The sequence below is a fragment of the Lithobates pipiens genome, unplaced genomic scaffold (assembly GCF_037356315.1).
Source record: "Lithobates pipiens isolate NorthernLeopardFrog02 unplaced genomic scaffold, aLitPip1_a1.2 Scaffold_16, whole genome shotgun sequence".
In the NCBI taxonomy this organism is placed as follows: domain Eukaryota; kingdom Metazoa; phylum Chordata; class Amphibia; order Anura; family Ranidae; genus Lithobates; species Lithobates pipiens.
This window is the reverse complement of record NW_027507748.1, coordinates 18,330,395-18,350,686: the sequence shown is the minus strand read 5'-3', so window position 1 is coordinate 18,350,686 and position 20,292 is coordinate 18,330,395. Positions and strand designations below refer to the sequence as shown.

Sequence of the window (20,292 nt, the reverse complement as noted above, 5' to 3'; positions counted from 1 at the left end):
GGTAGGGCATTGCAGAGTATTGGTAGGACATTGCAGAGTATTGGCAGGGCATTGCTGGGTATTGCAGAGTATTGGCAGGGCATTGCAGAATATTGGCAGGGTATTGCAGAGTATTGGTAGGGTAAACGGCCGCAATGATGGTCACGGATGCTCTCGAGTGCGTGCCCCTGGGAGCACGCGAGAGCAGAATTCTGGGAGGACGTCATATGACGGTCTCCCAGAGTTAAGCAACCGCCCTGTAGCCGTCATTCAGCTATGGGTCGGTTGTTAAGTGGTTAATAAACATAAAAAGCCTGGAACTCTCCCTTTAATTGTCAGCTAAATGAATCCAAAAAATCAGTGTCTTGTCTGACGGATGAGATCGGAATTCCATCCCCCTGGCTGGACTCTCAGTCAAGCCCTCAGAGTTGTAATCGGTGGTCTTCCTATCGGAAAAACATACTAAAAGGAATGACAGAATGGAATGCCCATAGACTTTAACAGGGAGATGAAATGCCCATAGAGAACAATGGAACAAAGTAGAATGCCCATAGAGAATAATGAATTATTGTTTTCTTTGGAAATACAAGGGTGAATGACAGAAAGGAATGCCCATAGAGTATAATGGGAAGCGACATGTGACCTGGAGTCAGAACCATTGGTCATATCAGATCAATCTTTAGCAGACAAACTCTCTATGTTCAGTGATGATGTTCAAAATTTAGATGAAGCGAGATTATTATTGTTCTCTATTGAATGACAAAGGTGAATGACAGAAGGGAATGCGCATAGAGTATAATGGGAAGCAAGCTATAAACTAGTTTGCAGGCAAATCTGAGAGACATAGCAACTTCACCTTTCCCACAGCTGTTCCTCAAGTAGAGTAGCAGATAGTAAGATTGAGATAATTTGGGATTACAGCTGTTTTCTATAGAATAACAGATGAATGACATACTTGATGTGATTGTAGCCGTATTAGTGCAATTGTGAAAGAGAGAATTGAGTACTGTCCATGATACTTTTTTTATTTGCACTAACATACAATTTTTCAGGACAAGCTTTTGGGTATGTCCCCTTCTTCAAGGTCCAAGCAGTACTGATTTACAAATTTTTAAGCAGAATGTTAAAAAAAACAAAAAAAAAAACACATCTCTGAGGGAAAGGAGAGAGAAAAAAAGAGAGAAAAACAAACCCATACAAATCAATGGTAATAACGATAGCAGCAGAGTTAGCCCTTGTACACACGGTCGGAGATTCCGACGACCAAATCCGTCTGAGTTATTCCGACGGATTAATTCCGGACCTGGTCCGGAAGTGATGTTGCATACACATGGTAGGACCAAGTTGACGGAATTTCCGGTTGCCAAGAACGCGGTGACGTAAGCCGCGTATGGCGGGACTAGAAAAGGGAAGTTCAGCACCACATCCGGCACCCTTTGGGCTCCTTCTGCTGATCTTGTGTCTATTGCGTGTTAGTAGAAGTTTGGTGAGAGCCGATTCGCGTTTTTCAGATTAGTGATTCAGATCGCTACCGCTCTTCAGAGAAGCCTTCAGGACCTCAAGTTCTCCACAGGCACCTCCCCCCAGGCTCTGGGGATCATTATTCCAGAGACCTGTTCTGCCATCATTCAGCTCCTGCAGAAGGACTATATGAAGGTAAGTTTGCAACTTTAACATCACATTCTATGTATTTCATGATTGCTAATGTCTTGCATTTCTTTCCTCATTCCCTAATTACCATCATTGCAATATGCTCTAATTCATATGCTCTGCCCATTTGTCCTCAGGCATATTTGCCTCACTAACTTCCCCACCATGCTCTTCTTGGCCCATAAAACTATAGTCTAGTCACTTACCAATGTCTTTTGTCAGCTCCATAGTATTGCTTTCCCCTAAACAACCCCTAAAATGTCTACAAATGTGATGTGTGTGCTTCAATTCATGCAGAGTGACATATTTTTTTTTGGTTGTGCCAAACTCATTAGGAACCCCCCTCCCCCCAACTGCTAGCTCAGCTGATAGCAATCCTCTATCTGCTGACTTTACCAAACCCAAAACACACTATACCTACCTTTTTGATGCTTACATTTATGGATTAATTCACCAAAGCATGTAGTGCAAGGGCCTGCCTCAATACTTTCAAATGCTATTTTTTTTCCCCCTATTAATTATCTTGATATGTGATAGCAGAATTTCAATGTGCTTCCATTTTGTTTTGTTTTTTTGGTTTTATGACACTTCTTACCTGTCCGGTGGGCTGCCAATAGTGTAAGTAAGGGGGGGCTTCCCAAAGTATCACACATTATTTAGGCATTCAGCTCTCAATCAAGTGGAGAGGGTTACCTGTCCAAAACATCCCCCCCTCATTTTTTAGCAAGGGCCCATCATATGGGGGGTGGGGGGGGGTGATGACTCTGATAAGGGGACCTTATACTTTAGGCTTTAAATACTCAGTTCCCAAAATGTTATACTAATCTTGGCCAAAAATGTTGGTGACTAATCTGCTTGCAATGTTGATTTTTTAAATTACTAATTTTGGTTCTTGTTTCACTCCACAGTGTCCTTCAACGCCACAGGAATGGCAGACTGTGGCCTCCCACTTTGCCAGTCGTTGGGACTTTCCCAATTGTGGAGGTGCAATTGATGGGAAGCACGTCCGCATCGTCCCACCACCCAACTCGGGGTCGTACTATTATAATTATAAGGGGTTTCATAGTATCGTGATGTTGGCGGTGGTGTCTAAGAGGTATGAGTTTTTGTATGTGGACGTGGGGCAAAATGGACGGATGTCGGATGGTGGAGTGTTCGCACGGACGGGAGTTCTACTGGCGTCTCCAGAGTGGCAGTCTGGGCTTGCCACCCCCAGAGGAGAATCAGGAAGGACTCCCATTCGTATTCGTCGCGGATGAGGCATTTGCCCTGGCGAACCATCTGATTCGGCCTTTCCCGATGAGGACCCTCACCCCAGACCAGAGGATTTTTAATTTCCGCCTGTCCAGAGCCCGAAGAGTGGTGGAGAACACTTTTGGTATACTGGCCAGCCGGTTCCGCCTTTTTATAACGCCTATTCACATGGCGGAATACAAACTCAATCACATAGTGCTGGCCTGCTGTGTTCTGCACAATTTTCTTAAAAGACATTCTGCGAACTATGCGGTCTCAGTTGGCCAACAAGAAGCAGACTTGCTGCAAAATGATGATAACCTCACGGGCCTTGAACCTGCTCATCCTGGCTTGCCCCCCCAAAGCGCCCGTGAGGTTAGAACCCAATACATGGACTACTTTGTGGGTAGGGGGGCCATTGATATGCCAGACAATGTCTGAGTGGCATTTTCTCAATACATTTTTCTTTGAAAATCCTTCATTTACTGCTTGGCTTGGTTTTAGGTATCTCCTAGGTAAATTTAGGTTTTTTCTTGTTATGCCTTTTTCACCAACAGTGCAAACCCAATTTCAGAGCGAGATGAGGGGACAGTCTCTTCTTCAGATAAGCTTATTATGTTGTGTGTCTGCTACACACACACCTTGTTTTTGGGAACTAATGTATGTAGAGCATTACTGACCAAAATCGTGCTCATTTTCAGCACCATGGCAGGAAAATGACATGATTGTCCAAATTAACATATCACTGTGGGTGTTTTTTACTAAAGGTACATCCACTATGCACTACAAGTGCACTGCAAAAGTGCACCTGAAACTGCACTTGGAGTGCAAAGTGGAGTTTCCTTTAGTAAATAACACGCATTCTCACCGCAATAATAAATTTTACTCCAAATACATTTTTGGCGCAAAGAAAAAGGAAGCCACACATTGATGATAATTTAACTTTTTAATCCAAGCACATTCACATGTGCATTTAGAAAAGGGTTTTACAACAAACCAACAAATTGGGTGTGTCAAAAACATTATTACAGGTAATTTTTGTTTACTTAGTGTTTGTGTGTAAACAGGCATGTATCAAAGCGTAACATACAGAACACAGGAACTTATAAAATTCAACTTTGAAAAGTGAAGACAATATCAGACATGAGTATGTACAAACTGGGCTGATATTGCCTTCATCACATGGGGTACCACCCCTGGAAAATCCAAATTTGGAAGATGCACACAGTGTGTCAACATGTGCTATCTCCCATCATGGGGGATCAATGTACATGCTTTGGGGCTGCAACCCCTTCATCTCAGACACTTTACACAAAACGCGTACATTGATCCCCCATGATGGGCGACAGCGCATGTTTACACACTCTGTGCATCTTCCAAATTTGGATTTTAAAAAATACAAAAGTTGTGGTTTAAAATACAAAAAATAAAAGCCGAGTTTGGGCTGTTGCACACTCTCCCCAAAACATCAATGATGTTCTTCATTTTATTTTTACCATCATTGATGTTTTGCTGTATATTTTCCAAATCCCGATTGCACCCCATTATCTCTCCAATCAGGATCTGGGCACTTTCACTGGTAAAATGGGATTCTTCTTCCACATCACCTACAAAAAAATCACAAAAACATAACATTTATTAAAAATATGGTGATATACATAGATGAGCTTACCGGAAGCTGTGGTCTCCGACACTCACCTGTTGTGGTGACAATTTGTCCAACTTCAACGATCTCTCCTTCCTCCTCCTCCTGCTCCTCTGCTTCTGGTTTTGGTATTTGGCCTTCTTTGGGAGGGGTGTGGTCCCTGGTGTCCTCATGCTTGCCGAGTCTTCTCTCCCCTATGAGAATGAACAAAAAAAATAATTAGCACACAGAGGGCAGAATTTGGAATATGAAACATTGCTTGGAAGTGTTGTTCAAATTTTATTTTTGACCGAGCTCCAAGGTGAGAACATTATTGGGGACACTTTGTTAAGCTGGAATACTTCCCTGCAGAACGATGTTTCTTACGAACGAATGAAACCAAGAACTTGAAAGTGGCCATTTTAAAATGCACAACATGAAATCAAAGCACATGGAGCATGTATGCAAGCAAGAATAATCATATGAACACACGACAACTACTTACTTTTTTAAAGAACACGCTTGATCCTTCTGTACTGATCATGCTCCCTCAGTTTCAGGTCTGACCAGCGTTTTCTCAGTTGAATCTTGGATCGGCGTACCCCAAAATTCTTATGAAGACTCTTCACAACTTTAGTCATGATCTTGGCCTTTCTGATATTTGGGTTTGGGTAAGGTCCATACTTCCCATCATAGTCGGTCCTGTTCAATATGTCCACCATCTCCAACATCTCGCCAAAAGACATATTTGAGGCCTTAAATCTCTTCCTGGATCGGGACGTTTCAGGCTCTGGGCTTTCCTCACCCTCCTCCTCATTAGTGGAACTCTGATTGACTCTGTTGTTCTATTTGGTAACATTCAATTTGCAACAGTCATGAGCTAAAAATGGTGTGATTGATGAGCAAAAAACTAAAACTATGTCCCATTTTCATAAATAGGAAGACCTCAGTCGGGGGGAGGCTGTGGCAAGTGGCAGCCAGGAGGTCGACCAACGCACTCCTTCTCCTCCTCCTGCCCCAACTACAGGAGCCCAGCCACAGCCTCAAAGGATGCCTGGTGGGAAGTGCCTAAGGAAGACGAGAGAGTGATGGCCTGGGTTCAGTCTGGTCTGCCAGAAGATGCAGCCTCTTGAAGAACCACATCCTGGGGACATAGATGGCATCTGATTTTCCTGATCTCTAGGACTTCTGGACCAGACTTCTCTCCCTGAGATATGTACTCCTCAGGCCACCAATTTTTCATATTCTAATTAGTTCATGTCTGCCCTGGGGGCCAAAGGCTGCACCAAAGTAACAAGTTTCTCCAGCGCTGCCTTCCTCTTTTTATTTTATTAAGACCTAAATAAAGGTATTTTTTGTTTGATGAAATACTTGCGTATGTGTTTTCCTTCCAAAGGGCCAGTTTAGTTGTGAGCAGGCAGGTACATTTCCAAAAAAAAGTGAAATAAATAACAAGGGGTACCAACACTAAACAACCTCCTGTAGCTTAAAAAGAAAATATAAAAAATATAATAATGCTGTTGTGGTAAGTTTACACACAAAAAACACTCCAAAAAATGGAAAGATGAGCAAACTGTCAAAAAAGGAGATATTTAGGGAAAAAAAAATTGCAGCCAAAAAAGAATAAACAAAAAATAAAATTGTGTAGATGTGACGAATTCAAAAATTGTATTGCCGAAATGAGTAAAAAAGAGTCAGGAAATACGTTCAGGAGAAGTGTGTGTGACTATGAGCATCAAAAGAAGTTCCTTCTTGCAGCATTGTAAAAAACAAGAGAATGCGCTTCATGAAAGAATTTTTTAACATTGCAGCGTGACGAATGTACTATATCGATTATGAGTAGTAGTTTTACCTGAACGAGCGATTCTGTATCGGAATTTGAATGTGAGCATGCGTGGCACCTTGTCCGTCGGAGTAGGCTACACATGTCCGATCGGAGCATTTTGTCGGAAAATATTTCCGGCAAGTTGGAAAAGTTGGTCCGATGGATACTCCGACGGAAACAGTCCGATGCAGACCACACACAGTCGGAATATCCGACAAACCGCTCCGATTGGACACATTCCGACGGAATCTCCAACCGTGTGTACAAGGGCTTAGTGAGATAAGACAGAGGGAGAGCTATAGCATGGATTGGGGTTGTTAGTCACAGAGGGGGTTGTAAAACTTTGGTATAATGAGTAAGGAAACCTATATCTAAATTTAGGCCATTATTTTTTGTGTCAAAAAGAATTATCATTCTTGGTTCAAAGGTTTTCCTTTCCTGGATAGTTCTGAAATTCCCTTTAAAAACTAAAACATTGAGCTGTTCTATAGTGCGGTCCGGTTGTGAGAAGTGATGTCCCCCAGGTGAGCAGAAACTGTCTTCTTTATGTTCCTTGATGGTATGTCTGTGTAAATTCATCCTCGTCTGCAACTTCTGTCCTGTTTCACCAACATAAGATCCTTTGCTGCACCTTTTGCATTGGATGAGGTCCACCACATTCCTGGAGGTACAGTTGTTCCCATGATATTGAAGGTCCCATTTGTGTGTGTGACACTTTTGGATAGATTGATCTGGTTGCATAGTTTGCAGCGTTTTTTATTGCAGGGTTTGCTTCCATAATTTGTGACTTGATAATCAGAGTGAAGGTTCCTGCTGATTAGTTTGTGTCTGAGGTTGGGGTGGTTGTCTGAAAGCCAATAATGGGGGTTGTTGGAATATTCCTTTCAGAGTTTCATCCTTTGTTATAATGGGTTGTAAATCTTTGATTATCTTTTTGATCCCCTCTAGTGCTGGGTTGTATGTGGTAAATAGATGTACTTGGTTATTTGTTTGTTTTTTCTCTGTGTATTGGATGAGATTTTCTCTTCAAGGCTGTGTTTATGTTGTTGTTGATGGTTTTGTCTTTGTAACCTTTCTTATGGAAGGAGCCTGCCTGTTTATCTCTATCTTCTGGGTCTGAACAAATTTGGTGGTATCTGATGGCCTGGCTGTGTTTGATGGCCTGTTTTAGTTTGTTGGTGAAAACTGGAACTGTGAAGATAGCTGCATCGATCAGTCGGTTTTCTGTATATCGAGGTGTAAAGCTTGTGATCCCTGATGTATACTGTAGTGTCTAGGAAGTTGACGTGTATTTGAATAATCCATTTTTAGTTTGATAGATGGGTGAAAAGTGTTGATCAATGAGAAGAATTTGTTTAGATTTTCTTCACCTTCAGTCCATATCATGAAGATATCATCAATATAGCGATAATATCTGTATGGCTTTTGTTGTATGCTGTTCAGGAAATTGTCCTCCAGGTCAGCCATAAATAAGTTTGCCTATTGGGGTGCCATTTTGCTTCCCATAGCAGTACCCATACACTGGAGATAGATGTCATTATGGAAAGTGAAGTAGTTGTGTGTAAGAATGAATTTGAAGAGTCGTGTCACATCCTCAGCAGTGTATTTGTGGTTTGGTGAGGATGATAAGAATCTGTGACATGCCGCCAACCCATCTTTGTGAGGGATGTTATACAGAGATTCTAAATCCATGGTGACTAGAAGAGTATTTAGTGGTAATTGTTGTATATTGTTAAGCTTGTTCAGAAAATCAGTGGTGTCTTGTAGGAAACTCGCAGTGTTCATGACTAAAGGTTTTAACATGTTTTCTACAAGGCCTGAGATATGTTCGGTAAGTGTATTCATACCTGTTATAATGGGCCTGCCTGGATTTCCTGGCTTGTGAATCTTGGGCCGCATGTAGAAGTCTCCAATTTCTGGATTATCCGGAATCGCATTGATGAGCTCTGAATGTAGGTGGCTCGGTATTTTTTATTTCTTAATTGCTTAGTAAAATCCTGTTTCGGATCATAATCCAGTTTTTTGGAGTAAGTAGTATTTGCCGGCTGCCTCTGGCCCTCTTGTATATATTTGTCTGTATCCATCACAACGACTGCTCCCCCGTTTATCTGCTGGTTTGATGGTTATGTTCTGATTATTGCACAGATCATGTACAGCTCTTCGCTCCAGTGGTGAAAGGTTGTATAATATTTTCTTTTGCTGGGTGGATATCAGGGATGTGACTCGCAGCCTGAAGCTGTCAATATAGGTATCCAGTTTGGGGTTGCGTCCTTGTGGAGGTGTGAAGCTGCTGTTCTTTTTCTTTTTGTCACTTCCTATTGTCCTAGGATTCCTTTCATTAATGTGAAAATATTCTTTGAGCCTTTAGTCTCGTAAATAATTCCTCCATATCTGACCATACCTGTAAATTATCCAATATGGTGGTTGGGCAGAATGTGAGGCCTTTGGAGAGGATTGTTGTTTCTGGTGTAGAAAGTTTATGATTTGACAAATTTATGATTCCAAGTTCCTCTATTATATCCACATTTTCTGTCAAGTCAGCATTTATACAATAGATACTATGGGATTCTGGATCGGGTTTCAAGTTGCTGATAGCAGGAGTTATAGAAGTTGTGTTTGTTTTCTGTTGTTTAGGTTGTATCCAAAAGGTCTGCTCTTGGTGTAGCTTTTGGAGTTTTTTTTTGCTTCCTGTTCATGGCAAGTTTTTGCAGTTGTCTTTGTAAGGTTTTGATTTCATTCTTAATTTGGTTGATGCTTGTAGGGTCCAATGGTGCTGAGGTTTCAAACATCAACTGCTTTTGTTTCCGGATTGTTTCCCTTTTACCAAACAGTTTATGAATGAGGTTGTGTCAGGAACCATGAAACAGACTGAGACAGAAGTACAATCAAATCACACTTGTTTATTAATAAAAATAAAAAGGTAAATAGAAAAAAAGCGTAGTCAAGCATAGCCAGAGTCCAGTAGCCAGATCGGGTAGTCAGCCAGTCCAAAGTTCAGTAACCAGAACGGGGTAATCAGCCAGGCCAGAAGTCAGAGATCCAAGGAGAGCAACTGCAAGCAGGATAAGAAGCCAGGAGGGATGACAGCAAGCCAGTCTTGAAACAAACAGCAGGAGATGGTTCCTTGTGATGTGACCAATGCGAAGGCAAAGGAAAGAGTGAGCTGGAAGGCTTTAAATAGGCAGGTCAGACGAGCATCATCAGGAACAGCTGGTAACTGTGGAAAGAGAAGAGAGCTGGCAAGTAGCCGACAGAGTCCTTCTGCATAAGGAGAGTTCAGTGTATTTGCACAAGGATTTTTAATCCGGAGACCCTGTGGAATGAGGTTCCTCTTTTTGCATCTTGAGAGAAAGAAGATGTCACTGTTGACCTGTGTTTCCTTTTGAGATCAGGTTTATTAATTGTTTCTTTAAGCGGCTATATGCAGTATCTTCCATCATACTTAATGTGATTGTAGCTGTATTAGTGCAATTGTGACAGAGAAAATTGAGTACTGTCCGTGATACTCTTTTTTTTTTTTTTATTTGCACTAACATACAATTTTTCAGGATAAGCTTTTGGGGTATGTCCACTTCTTCAAGGTCCAAGCAGTACTGATTTACAAATTTAAAAGATGAATGTAATAAAATAAATAAATAAAAATCTCTGAGGGAAAGCAGAGAAAAAAAAACACATACAAATCAATGGCAATAAAGATTACAGCAGAGTTAGAGAGATAAGACAGAGGGAGAGCTATGGAATAGAGGGGGGGGGGGGGTTGCTGCAATAAAAATGCTGCAAACTATGCAACCAGATCAATCTATCCAAAAGTGTCACAAACACAAATGGGACCTTCAATATCATGGGATCTTACAATTGTACCTCCAGTAATTTGGATCACCTCATCCAATACAACAGGTGCAGCAAAGGATCTTATGTTGGTGAAACAGGACAGAAGTTGCAAGTGAGGATGAATTTACACAGACACACCATCAAGGAACATTAAGAAGACAGTTTATGCACACCTGTGGGAAATCACTTCTCACAACCGGACCGCACTATAGAAGAGCTCAATGTTTTAGTTCTTACAGGGAATTACAGAACTATCCAGGAAAGGAAAACCTTTGAACTAAGAATAATTATTTTTGACACAAAAAATAATGGCCTGAATTTAGATATAGGTTTCCTTACCCATTATACTAAAGTTTTACGACCCCCTCTGTGACTATCAACCCCCCTCCATGCTATAGCTCTCTCTCTGTCTTATCTCACTAACTCTGCTGCTATCTTTATTACCATTGATTTGTATGTGGGTTTTTATTAAATTTTTTAATTTTTTCTCTCCTTTCCCTCAGAGATGGTGTGTTGTGTTTTTTTTGTTTTACAAATTTTTAAAGCAGAATGGAAAAAAATAAAATCAGTACTGCTTGGACCTTGAAGAAGGGGACATGCCCCCGAAAGCTTGTCCTGAAAAATTGTATGTTAGTGCAAATAAAAAAGTGTCACGGACAGTACTCAATACTAGTATGAGAAATCCTCTCTGAACTTCTATGGCAGCTCCACACGCTCGAGGAGAAGGATGAAGGACAGCTCATCCCCCTGCTTTGAAACTCTCCGGATATCAGTGCTGTGGCTGGGTGAGAAACTTCCAGTTATTTATCTATTGGAGAGGAGGAATGGAGGCTGTGTAGAGATAGTACAAGGATTTTTCTTTTTTTTTCTTTCCTCCTGCCTCCTCACACTTTTCTTTATACTCCTTTTTTTTTTTTTGGAATAAACAAAAAAATGGGACTATGGACTTTTTAGGCACTGTAACAAACACATTTTTTTCATATAAAAATTACATTTATTGATGTAAGGTTTTTCATACAAAACTTTAAAATGTTTTTTCACAACCGATAGTCGTATCCATCGGTAATACAATACAAGTAACCACCCCTGTATCCTAACCAGATTTCATATATGAGCTAGAGACATTTATTAATGTAAATACTCCATAGTGGAGTCAGGAGATCCAGCATAGAGGTAGAACTACAGGATTGGTGGAAGAATCACAATATTCAAGCAGAATGGCTCAACATGTTTTGCGTATTGATACGCTTCTCCTGGAGCTTATAATTTTTTTGACTAGCAGAAAATAGAAAAAACAAAGTCAAATATATAACTGTATACCAATAGATATACGTGTATATATATATATATATATATATATATATATATATATATATATATATATATATATATATATATGGTAATTGTCATATATCTAGAATTTCATAATAAAATAGTACACAAATGTCCTGAATAGTACAGAGCTGATCATGCGGGACTATAGCAGGAGGGGGAAATATAGGCACTATGGGGGCGTGTATAATATAATATGCATAGGTAGACAAAGCCAAAATATGTATAAAATTAACTCCTCAAGGAGCCTATTTCAATAATTTGAATCAAATATAGTAGACTGACTTAAAGCGGGAGTCCACCGGGACTCCGCGTTTTTTTTTTTTTTTTTAAAAGCCAGCAGCTACAAATACTGCAGCTGCTGACTTTTAAATAGTGACACTTACCTGTCCAGCGCGCCCGCGATGTCGGCACCCGAAGCCGATCGCTCGCTCGTCTGTCGGGTCCTGCCGCCGCCATCTTGGGTATGGGAATCAGGAAATGGAGCCTTTCGGCTTCATTTCCCGGTTCCCTACTGCGCATGCACGAGCCACGCGGCGCAATCCGGACGGTCCCCGCTGCCTCTGGGAGCTGTGTGTTTCCCAGCAGGCAGCGGGGCACTTGCTGAAGGGGGCGGGCGCTTGCGGAAAGGGGCGTAACGTACGCCCCTTTCCGCAGAGAGCTAGCCCGGAAGTGGGTGCAGCTACCTGGATTATCCAGGTAACTGCACCCCCCTCCCCCCTGAAAGGTGCCGATTGTGGCGCCGGAGGGGGGGGGGTTCCGATGAGCGGAAGGTCCATTTTAGGGTGGACCTCCGCTTTAATGGATAAAAGTATCAGGTTGTATGTTAGAAGAGCTAATCACAATGGTACATACTGACGCTGAATGGTATACGAGTATTGAAAATGAATTGGACATCCTGAGGTTCAAAGTTGAACACCTATAAACAAAACATTATATAAGGGTACACTGTTAAGCCAGTATCCACATCACATCGTCTACTATATTTGATTGAAATTATTGTAATAGGCTCCTTGAGGAGTTAATTTTATACATATTTTGGCTTTGTCTACCTATGCATATTATATTATACATGCCCCCATAGTGCCTATATTTCCCCCTCCTGCTATAGTCCCGCATGATCAGTCCTGTACTATTCAGGACATCTGTGTACTATTTTATTATGAAATTCTAGATATATGTCGATTACCCTATATATACATATATATCTATTGGTAGGTACAGTTATATATTTGACTTTGTTTTTTCTATTTTCTGCTAGTCAAAAAATGATCAGCTCCAGGAGAAGTGTATCAATATGCGAAACATGTCGAGTCATTCTGCTTAAAGCGGGAGTCCGCCGGGACTCCGCGTTTTTTTTTTTTTTAAAGCCAGCAGCTACAAATACTGCAGCTGCTGACTTTTAAAATAGTGACACTTACTTGTCCAGCGCGCCCGCGATGTCGGCACCCGAAGCCGATCTCTAGATCGTCACTCGGGTGCTGCCGCCGCCATCTTGGCTATGGGAATCAGGAAATGGAGCCTTTCGGCTTCATTTCCCGGTTCCCTACTGCGCATGCGCGAGTCTCGCTGCGCAATAAGGACGGTCCCCGCTGCCTCTGGGATCTGTGTGTTTCCCAGCAGGCAGCGGGGCACTTGCAGAAGAGGGTGGGCACTTGCGGAAAGGGGCGTAATCTACGCCCCTTTACGCAGAGAGCTATCCCGGAAGTGGGTGCAGTTACCTGGATTATCCAGGTAACTGCACCCCCCTCCCCCCTGAAAGGTGCCAATTGTGGTGCCGGAGGGGGGGAGGATTCCGATGAGCGGAAGGTCCATTTTAGGGTGGACCTCCGCTTTAAATATTGTTACTCTTCCACCAGTCCTGTAGTTTTACCTCTATGCTGGATCTCCTGACTCCACTATGGAGTATTTACATTAATAAATGTCTGTAGCTCATACATGAAATCTGGTTAGGATATTGGTATTGGATTACAGATGGATACGACTATCGGTTGTGAAAAAAACGTTTTAAAGTTTTGTATAAAAAACCTTTCTTACACCAATAAATGTAATTTTTAATTGAAAAAAATTGTTTGTTACAGTGCCTAAAAAATCCATAGTCCCATTGTTTTGTTTATTCCAAAGTAATGTTTCGGATGTGGCACATATTGACTTTCATTGTATCCACAGTACCACACTGTGAATAGGATACATACAAAAAAAAACTTTTTTTTTATACTCTGGTGTGAAGCCAGAAAGTTGGACTGAGAAGAGTGACCTCCTTTCATTATTTTTTCAGTGAAGCGGATGGCCTCCCCTCCCCCTCCCTCTCCTTTTCGTTTCATTGTCTCAGCTTTGTTGTTCTGCACTGAGCTCATTACACTGGTGATGCTGGAAATTTAATTTAATTTAGTGCAGAAAGTATAACACCTTTGTTTCTTTGTGTATCAACTATCAGGCACTGAACTATCCCCATGAAACTATGTGAGAGACTGCTAAGGGACTGTTTACTGAGACAATTATATTATAATACAAACATCTCAGTGAGCCAAGACTCGGAGGATTAACCCCTGCAATACTGGCCGGAAAACCCTTCTCTCCCTAGTTGCCTGTTATTTCTGGTGTATCACCAACTGGTGGTTATAAAAACGTTATTCCTAAAATACAGAACCAGCTCTGTAATCGGTGTGAGACTGAAAGAGAGCCGGGCTATGGGGCAGTTTCACACCAGAACAGCGAGGATTAAAGTATCTTTTGCAGGTTTATCTGTGTTTTGGTCCCATCCTAATGAATTACATAAGCGCATAGCTGTATACTCTGAGGAAACCCTCTGAGGGGCTTTTGTACATTTCACCACTTGCCTACTGGGCATTTAAAGCGGTTCTGCACTGCTGAGAATTTTTTTTTTTTTTTTTACGGTTATGCTTTAACATTGATGTTTTTATATAAAAAGGCTTATTTATCTTAGTTTTCTGACTGCTGCATGTCCGTTTTTGTGCAAAATGTTCGTTTATATTCACAATGTTCGGCCGTCATTTTTGTTGTGGGCAAGTGAAGCCCACAAGCAAAACTTCCTCCTTATTTCCTGGGTTTTCTAACCAGCATGGTTTGCTGGTTCTCGCACATGCTCTGTAGCTACAGAGCAGAGCTGTGTCATGTTTACCTGTTTGCCCTGGAGAACAATGGCGAAATTCAAATCGCCCTCCAAACAGTTCAGCGAAACCATCACATAATGTTACGGAAGTGACGTTACAGACAACACAAACACTGGGCCATGCGTTACAACACTAATACTTCCCTTGTTACCTCGTATCATTATTTACCAACCATGCTGAGCTACGTGCCGTGTTAGGTTCTGCATTGCTGGGACTTGTAGTGCCTATCCTGAGCTACGTGCTTCAATGTTCAGTGTCCTCATCCTTATCCCTGTGCTTCAATGTTCAGTGTCCTCATCCTTATCCCCGTGCTTCAATGTTCAGTGTCCTCATCCTTATCCCCGAGCTTCAATGTTCAGTGTCCTCATCCTTATCCCCGAGCTTCAATGTTCAGTGTCCTCATCCCTATCCCCGAGCTTCAATGTTCAGTGTCCTCATCCTTATCCCTGTGCTTCAATGTTCAGTGTCCTCATCCTTATCCCCGAGCTTCAATGTTCAGTGTCCTCATCCTTATCCCTGTGCTTCAATGTTCAGTGTCCTCATCCTTATCCCCAAGCTTCAATGTTCAGTGTCCTCATCCTTATCCCCGAGCTTCAATGTTCAGTGTCCTCATCCTTATCCCCGTGCTTCAATGTTCAGTGTCCTCATCCCTATCCCCATGCTTCAATGTTCAGTGTCCTCATCCTTATCCCCGTGCTTCAATGTTCAGTGTCCTCATCCTTATCCCCAAGCTTCAATGTTCAGTGTCCTCATCCCTATCCCCGGGCTTCAATGTTCAGTGTCCTCATCCCTATCCCCGTGCTTCAATGTTCAGTGTCCTCATCCCTATCCCCGGGCTTCAATGTTCAGTGTCCTCATCCCTATCCCCGTGCTTCAATGTTCAGTGTCCTCATCCCTATCCCCGGGCTTCAATGTTCAGTGTCCTCATCCTTATCCCGGGCTTCAATGTTCAGTGTCCTCATCCCTATCCCTGTGCTTCAATGTTCAGTGTCCTCATCCCTATCCCCGGGCTTCAATGTTCAGTGTCCTCATCCCTATCCCCGGGCTTCAATATTCAGTGTCCTCATCCCCATCCCCTGGCTTCAATGTTCAGTGTCCTCATCCTTATCCCCCTGCTTCAATGTTCAGTGTCCTCATCCCTATCCCCGGGCTTCAATGTTCAGTGTCCTCATCCCTATCCCCGTGCTTCAATGTTCAGTGTCCTCATCCTTATCCCTGTGCTTCAATGTTCAGTGTCCTCATCCCTATCCCCGAGCTTCAATGTTCAGTGTCCTTATCCTTATCCCCGGGCTTCAATGTTCAGTGTCCTCGTCCCTATCCCCGTGCTTCAATGTTCAGTGTCCTCATCCCTATCCCCGGGCTTCAATGTTCAGTGTCCTCATCCCTATCCCCGAGCTTCAATGTTCAGTGTCCTCATCATTATCCCCCTGCTTCAATGTTCAGTGTCCTCATCCCTATCCCCATGCTTCAATGTTCAGTGTCCTCATCCTTATCCCTGTGCTTTGATGAGGACACTGAACATTGAAGCATGGGGATAAGGATGAGGACACTGAACATTGAAGCTTGGGATAGGGATGAGGACAGTGAACATTGAAGCTCGGGGATAGGGATGAGGACACTGAACATTGAAGCCCGGGGATAGGGATGAGGACACTGAACATTGAAGCACCGGGATAAGGATGAGGACACTGAACATTGAAGCTCGGGATAGGGATGAGGACAGTAAACATTGAAGCTCGGGGATAGGGATGAGGACACTGAACATTGAAGCCCGGGGATAGGGATGAGGACACTGAACATTGAAGCACCGGGATAAGGATGAGGACACTGAACATTGAAGCACGGGGATAGGGATGAGGACACTGAACATTGAAGCACGGGGATAGGGATGAGGACACTTAACATTAAAGCATAGGGATAGGGATGAGGACACTGAACATTGAAGCACTGGGATAAGGATGAGGACACTGAACATTGAAGCTCGGGGATAGGGATGAGGACACTGAACATTAAAGCATAGGGATAGGGATGAGGACACTGTGTTAGTGTAAGTGTTAGTGTTGTAACGCATGGCCCAGTGTTTGTGTTGTCTATAAACATCACTTCCATAACATTATGTGATGGTTTAGCTGAACTGTATTGCCGAAACTATGTTGGAACGCACGGTGTGATAGGCAGCAAAATATGACACTACACCGGCGTGATGACGTCACCTCCTCGAAATCTCGCGAGATTTCGGCTGTATTAGCCGCAATGTCTCCTGGGATTACTTGGACGAGATCCCAGGAGACAGTGCGGGGTTCAGCAGGAAGTGATGCTGATCCCCGCAAGAGACCGCCCATCGCCGCAGGGGATGAAAATAAAATATTACAAATTACATAAGGTAGGTTAATAAAAAATAAAAAAAACTGTGGCATTATCAAATGTACGATCTAGAGGGAACAGAATGGGAAAATGTTATTATTATGAGTGCAGAACCGCTTTAAACACCCTTCCTGCCCAGACCAATTTTCAGCTTTTGGTGCTCTCACACTTTGAATGACAATTACTCAGTCGTACAACACTGTACCCAAATGAATTTTGTGTCCTTTTTTTCCCACAAATAGAGCTTTCTTTTGGTGGTATTTGATCACCTCTGGGGTTTTTATTTTTTGCGCTATAAATGAAAAAAGACCGAAAATGGTGAAAAAAAATGCATATTTCTTTGTTTCTGTGACAAAATTATGCAAATTATACATTTTCCTAAGAAGAGCCAGGGAGATGGGGAACTAGGCATTAGGACATCATTTTATCCAGATTACTCTCCAGCATTGCAAAGAAGAGCAGAGTTTATTGAGATTAAACGCTCTGCAGAAACACAAAATTAAGTATGGCCTATTGCAGTGGCGGCCCGTCCATAGGGGGCGCCCGGGCGCCGCCCCCCCTGTGTGGTCACAAAAAAAAAAAAAAAAAATGTAAAAAAAAAAAAAAAGTTTTAAAACTGCCCCTTTAAAAAAAAAAAGAAGTTCTTTAAGGAAGTGCTCGAGCGCCGGTCACAGTGCACGCCGGGAAACGCCACGCAAATGCAATCATGAGATTGCAGGCGTGGTGCTTCATTTGCGGGCGTTTAGCCCGCCTCAGGGCGCTTTCTGAAGCGCTGAGTAGCTTCCGCCCGGCGCTGTAGTATGTGTTACTACGGCCGGGCGGGCAGTTTGATTGACATCTGAGTTGACTCAGATGTCACTTCCTGTCTTCTCTCTCCCATTTCACCTGAGAGAGGAAACAGGAAGTAAGAGGAGTGGAGCGGTGTGCAGGAGAGGAGCGGCTGCGGAGAACACCGGAGAGGAGCACACAGTCAGGTAAGTGGGCTTCGGGTGTGTGTGCGGGTGATGATATGATGATGGTGATTCGTTTTCTGGTGTTTGCACAAAGCGAGATAAATGAGAAGGGAGAGGAGAACATGTGTTGAGCAGGGTCAGGCTTTACAAAGCACATTCGTTATTTGTGCACGAGTTGCTCTAAGTGTGGTTGGTTTTTGTGGTGATGAGAAGTGCAGACTGTTGAAATGTGGCTTCTCCCTGTGCAGGTGTTGGAGTGGTTTGGTGTTACTTTACCTGCTTACTTTGTATTGGTTTCCCTGCTCAGTCATGGATCCATTACAGCTGTTCCATGTGTTGTGTTTGTGCTGACATAAGCATGGTTGCTCGGCTGTGCTGTTTCCAACAAAGTGACCTTCTCCCCTCTAGCTATGAGTTTTACCAGCACTATTTCTTATAGCTCCTGGCTACAGTATGATGTGCTGCTGCTTCTGGTGGCTGCCATCACATCCTTCATGGAACTGCGGAGCCCACTGACTGTGCAGACTCACATGGATTGCAGAGTGCTGTATTGATATCTATATGTATAGGTGTAACATAATCCGATATTTCAGAGTTTTATATATATATATATATATATATATATATATATATATATATATATATATATATATATATATATATATATATATATATATATATATATATATATATATATTGTGTGTGTGTGTGTGTGTGTATAGGTGTACCATTATCCAGGATTGCAGAGTGCTGTGTATATATATCTATGTATAGTATCCATATGAGTCTGCAAAACTTGGATAATATCACATCTATACATAGCTATACAGAAGTCTGCAATCCTGAATAATGGTATACCTATAAATACACAGTATATATCTATACAGCACTCTGCAATCCTGGGTAGTGGTACACATATACACACAGATGTGTCTATCCAGAAGTCTGTAATCCTGAATAATGTTACACCTATACATATAGAACTCAGTAATTCTGAATACACAGCTACAATGTTACACTACTGTTTTAATATATACAGTTTCTATACAGCTCTCTGCAATTCTGGGGCAATGATACGCCTATACACAGTTATACACAGGTATGCCTATACATAACCCTGTATTTCTGGATACATAGATAATGTTAGTACAGTATGTCTATGTACACAGCTACTGTATTTGCAGGACAATGAAATTCTGGATACACGCCAATATCATTCTACAAATTCTGGGTGTGGCTTATGAGAAGTAGGAGGGGCCAACCATGGATGGGCGGGGTCTTGCGCCCCCCCATCCTAAAACTTCACCAGGCGCCACTGGCCTATTGTACCCCGCATGTTTGAGAATTACGGTAGCCGGTGGAACTCAGTTTTTTGATACACCAACAGAGGCAGCAAGATGGTTTGAAAAAAAAAAGGAATTTATAAACTGATGGGCCATAAGTCTAAGGCCTCTTTCACACTAACGTCCCGTTCAGGCCCGCCTGTCAGTTTTTTTTCAGGCGGACCTGAACGGGTGCTCCATAGAGCTCTATGGAGCGTCGGATGTCAGCGGTGACATGTCCGCTGACATCCGACCCGCTCCGATCCGAAAAAGTGTAATGGAGGAAAAAGCTATTTTTCCATCCGTCTGCGGATCGGATCGGGTGACGACGGGCACTGCGGTCCGTCGTCATCCGATCTCCCATAGGGGAGAGCGGCGCTGTGACAGGTCCGTCCCTGCGCAGTGTGCAGAGACGGACCTGTCATCTCCCTGCTCAGCGGGGATCGGCGGAGTGATCCCCGCTGAGCAAACGGATATCCACGGGGCGGATCAGAACTGATCCGCCCCGTGTGAAAGGACACTAACAGTGATGGACTGGGGGGTTATGAGGGGAGGGAGGGGAGAGGTATATGTAGGAAAGTACCACTGCATTAATGGGGATGTTTTTTTTATTCTTATGGTTTTGTTGGGAGGAGGGAGAGGGATACAACACACTATAGGGGGTGATATGAGTTGGTGGATGGGGGAGTAGATTGGGAAATGGTCATGCACAAAACCCCAGGGATTAGCCTAGGTAGGCCGAGGACAGGGTGGGTGGGAAGGGGGGATTGAGAGTGGGGTGGGGGGAAGGATTGAAGGCAGATAGGGGGATGGGAGGGCGGAGAAGGGCGGGAGGGAGAGGCGGAGAGGGGTAGGGGGAAGGGAGGTGGGAGGGGAGGTATATCACTATTCACTCAAAAAGATACACATCAAATTGGGTTAAAGATATAAAGAATAAGCACAAACACACAAAGAAAATGATGTTGTGTAGTCACACAAATTGAGTCAAGTATTCTAGATGTATTGGTAAATGATAATGATCTAGGCATAGAGCTTTGCTGTGCTC

At 42.8% G+C, this 20,292-nt stretch overlaps 1 protein-coding gene across 1 annotated transcript in view; it reads left to right on the top strand.

Moving 5' to 3' along the window:
* The window catches only part of LOC143981512 (uncharacterized), a 392,182-nt gene that overhangs the window by 329,683 nt on the left and 42,207 nt on the right, over positions 1–20,292 (top strand). The window lies entirely within an intron of this gene.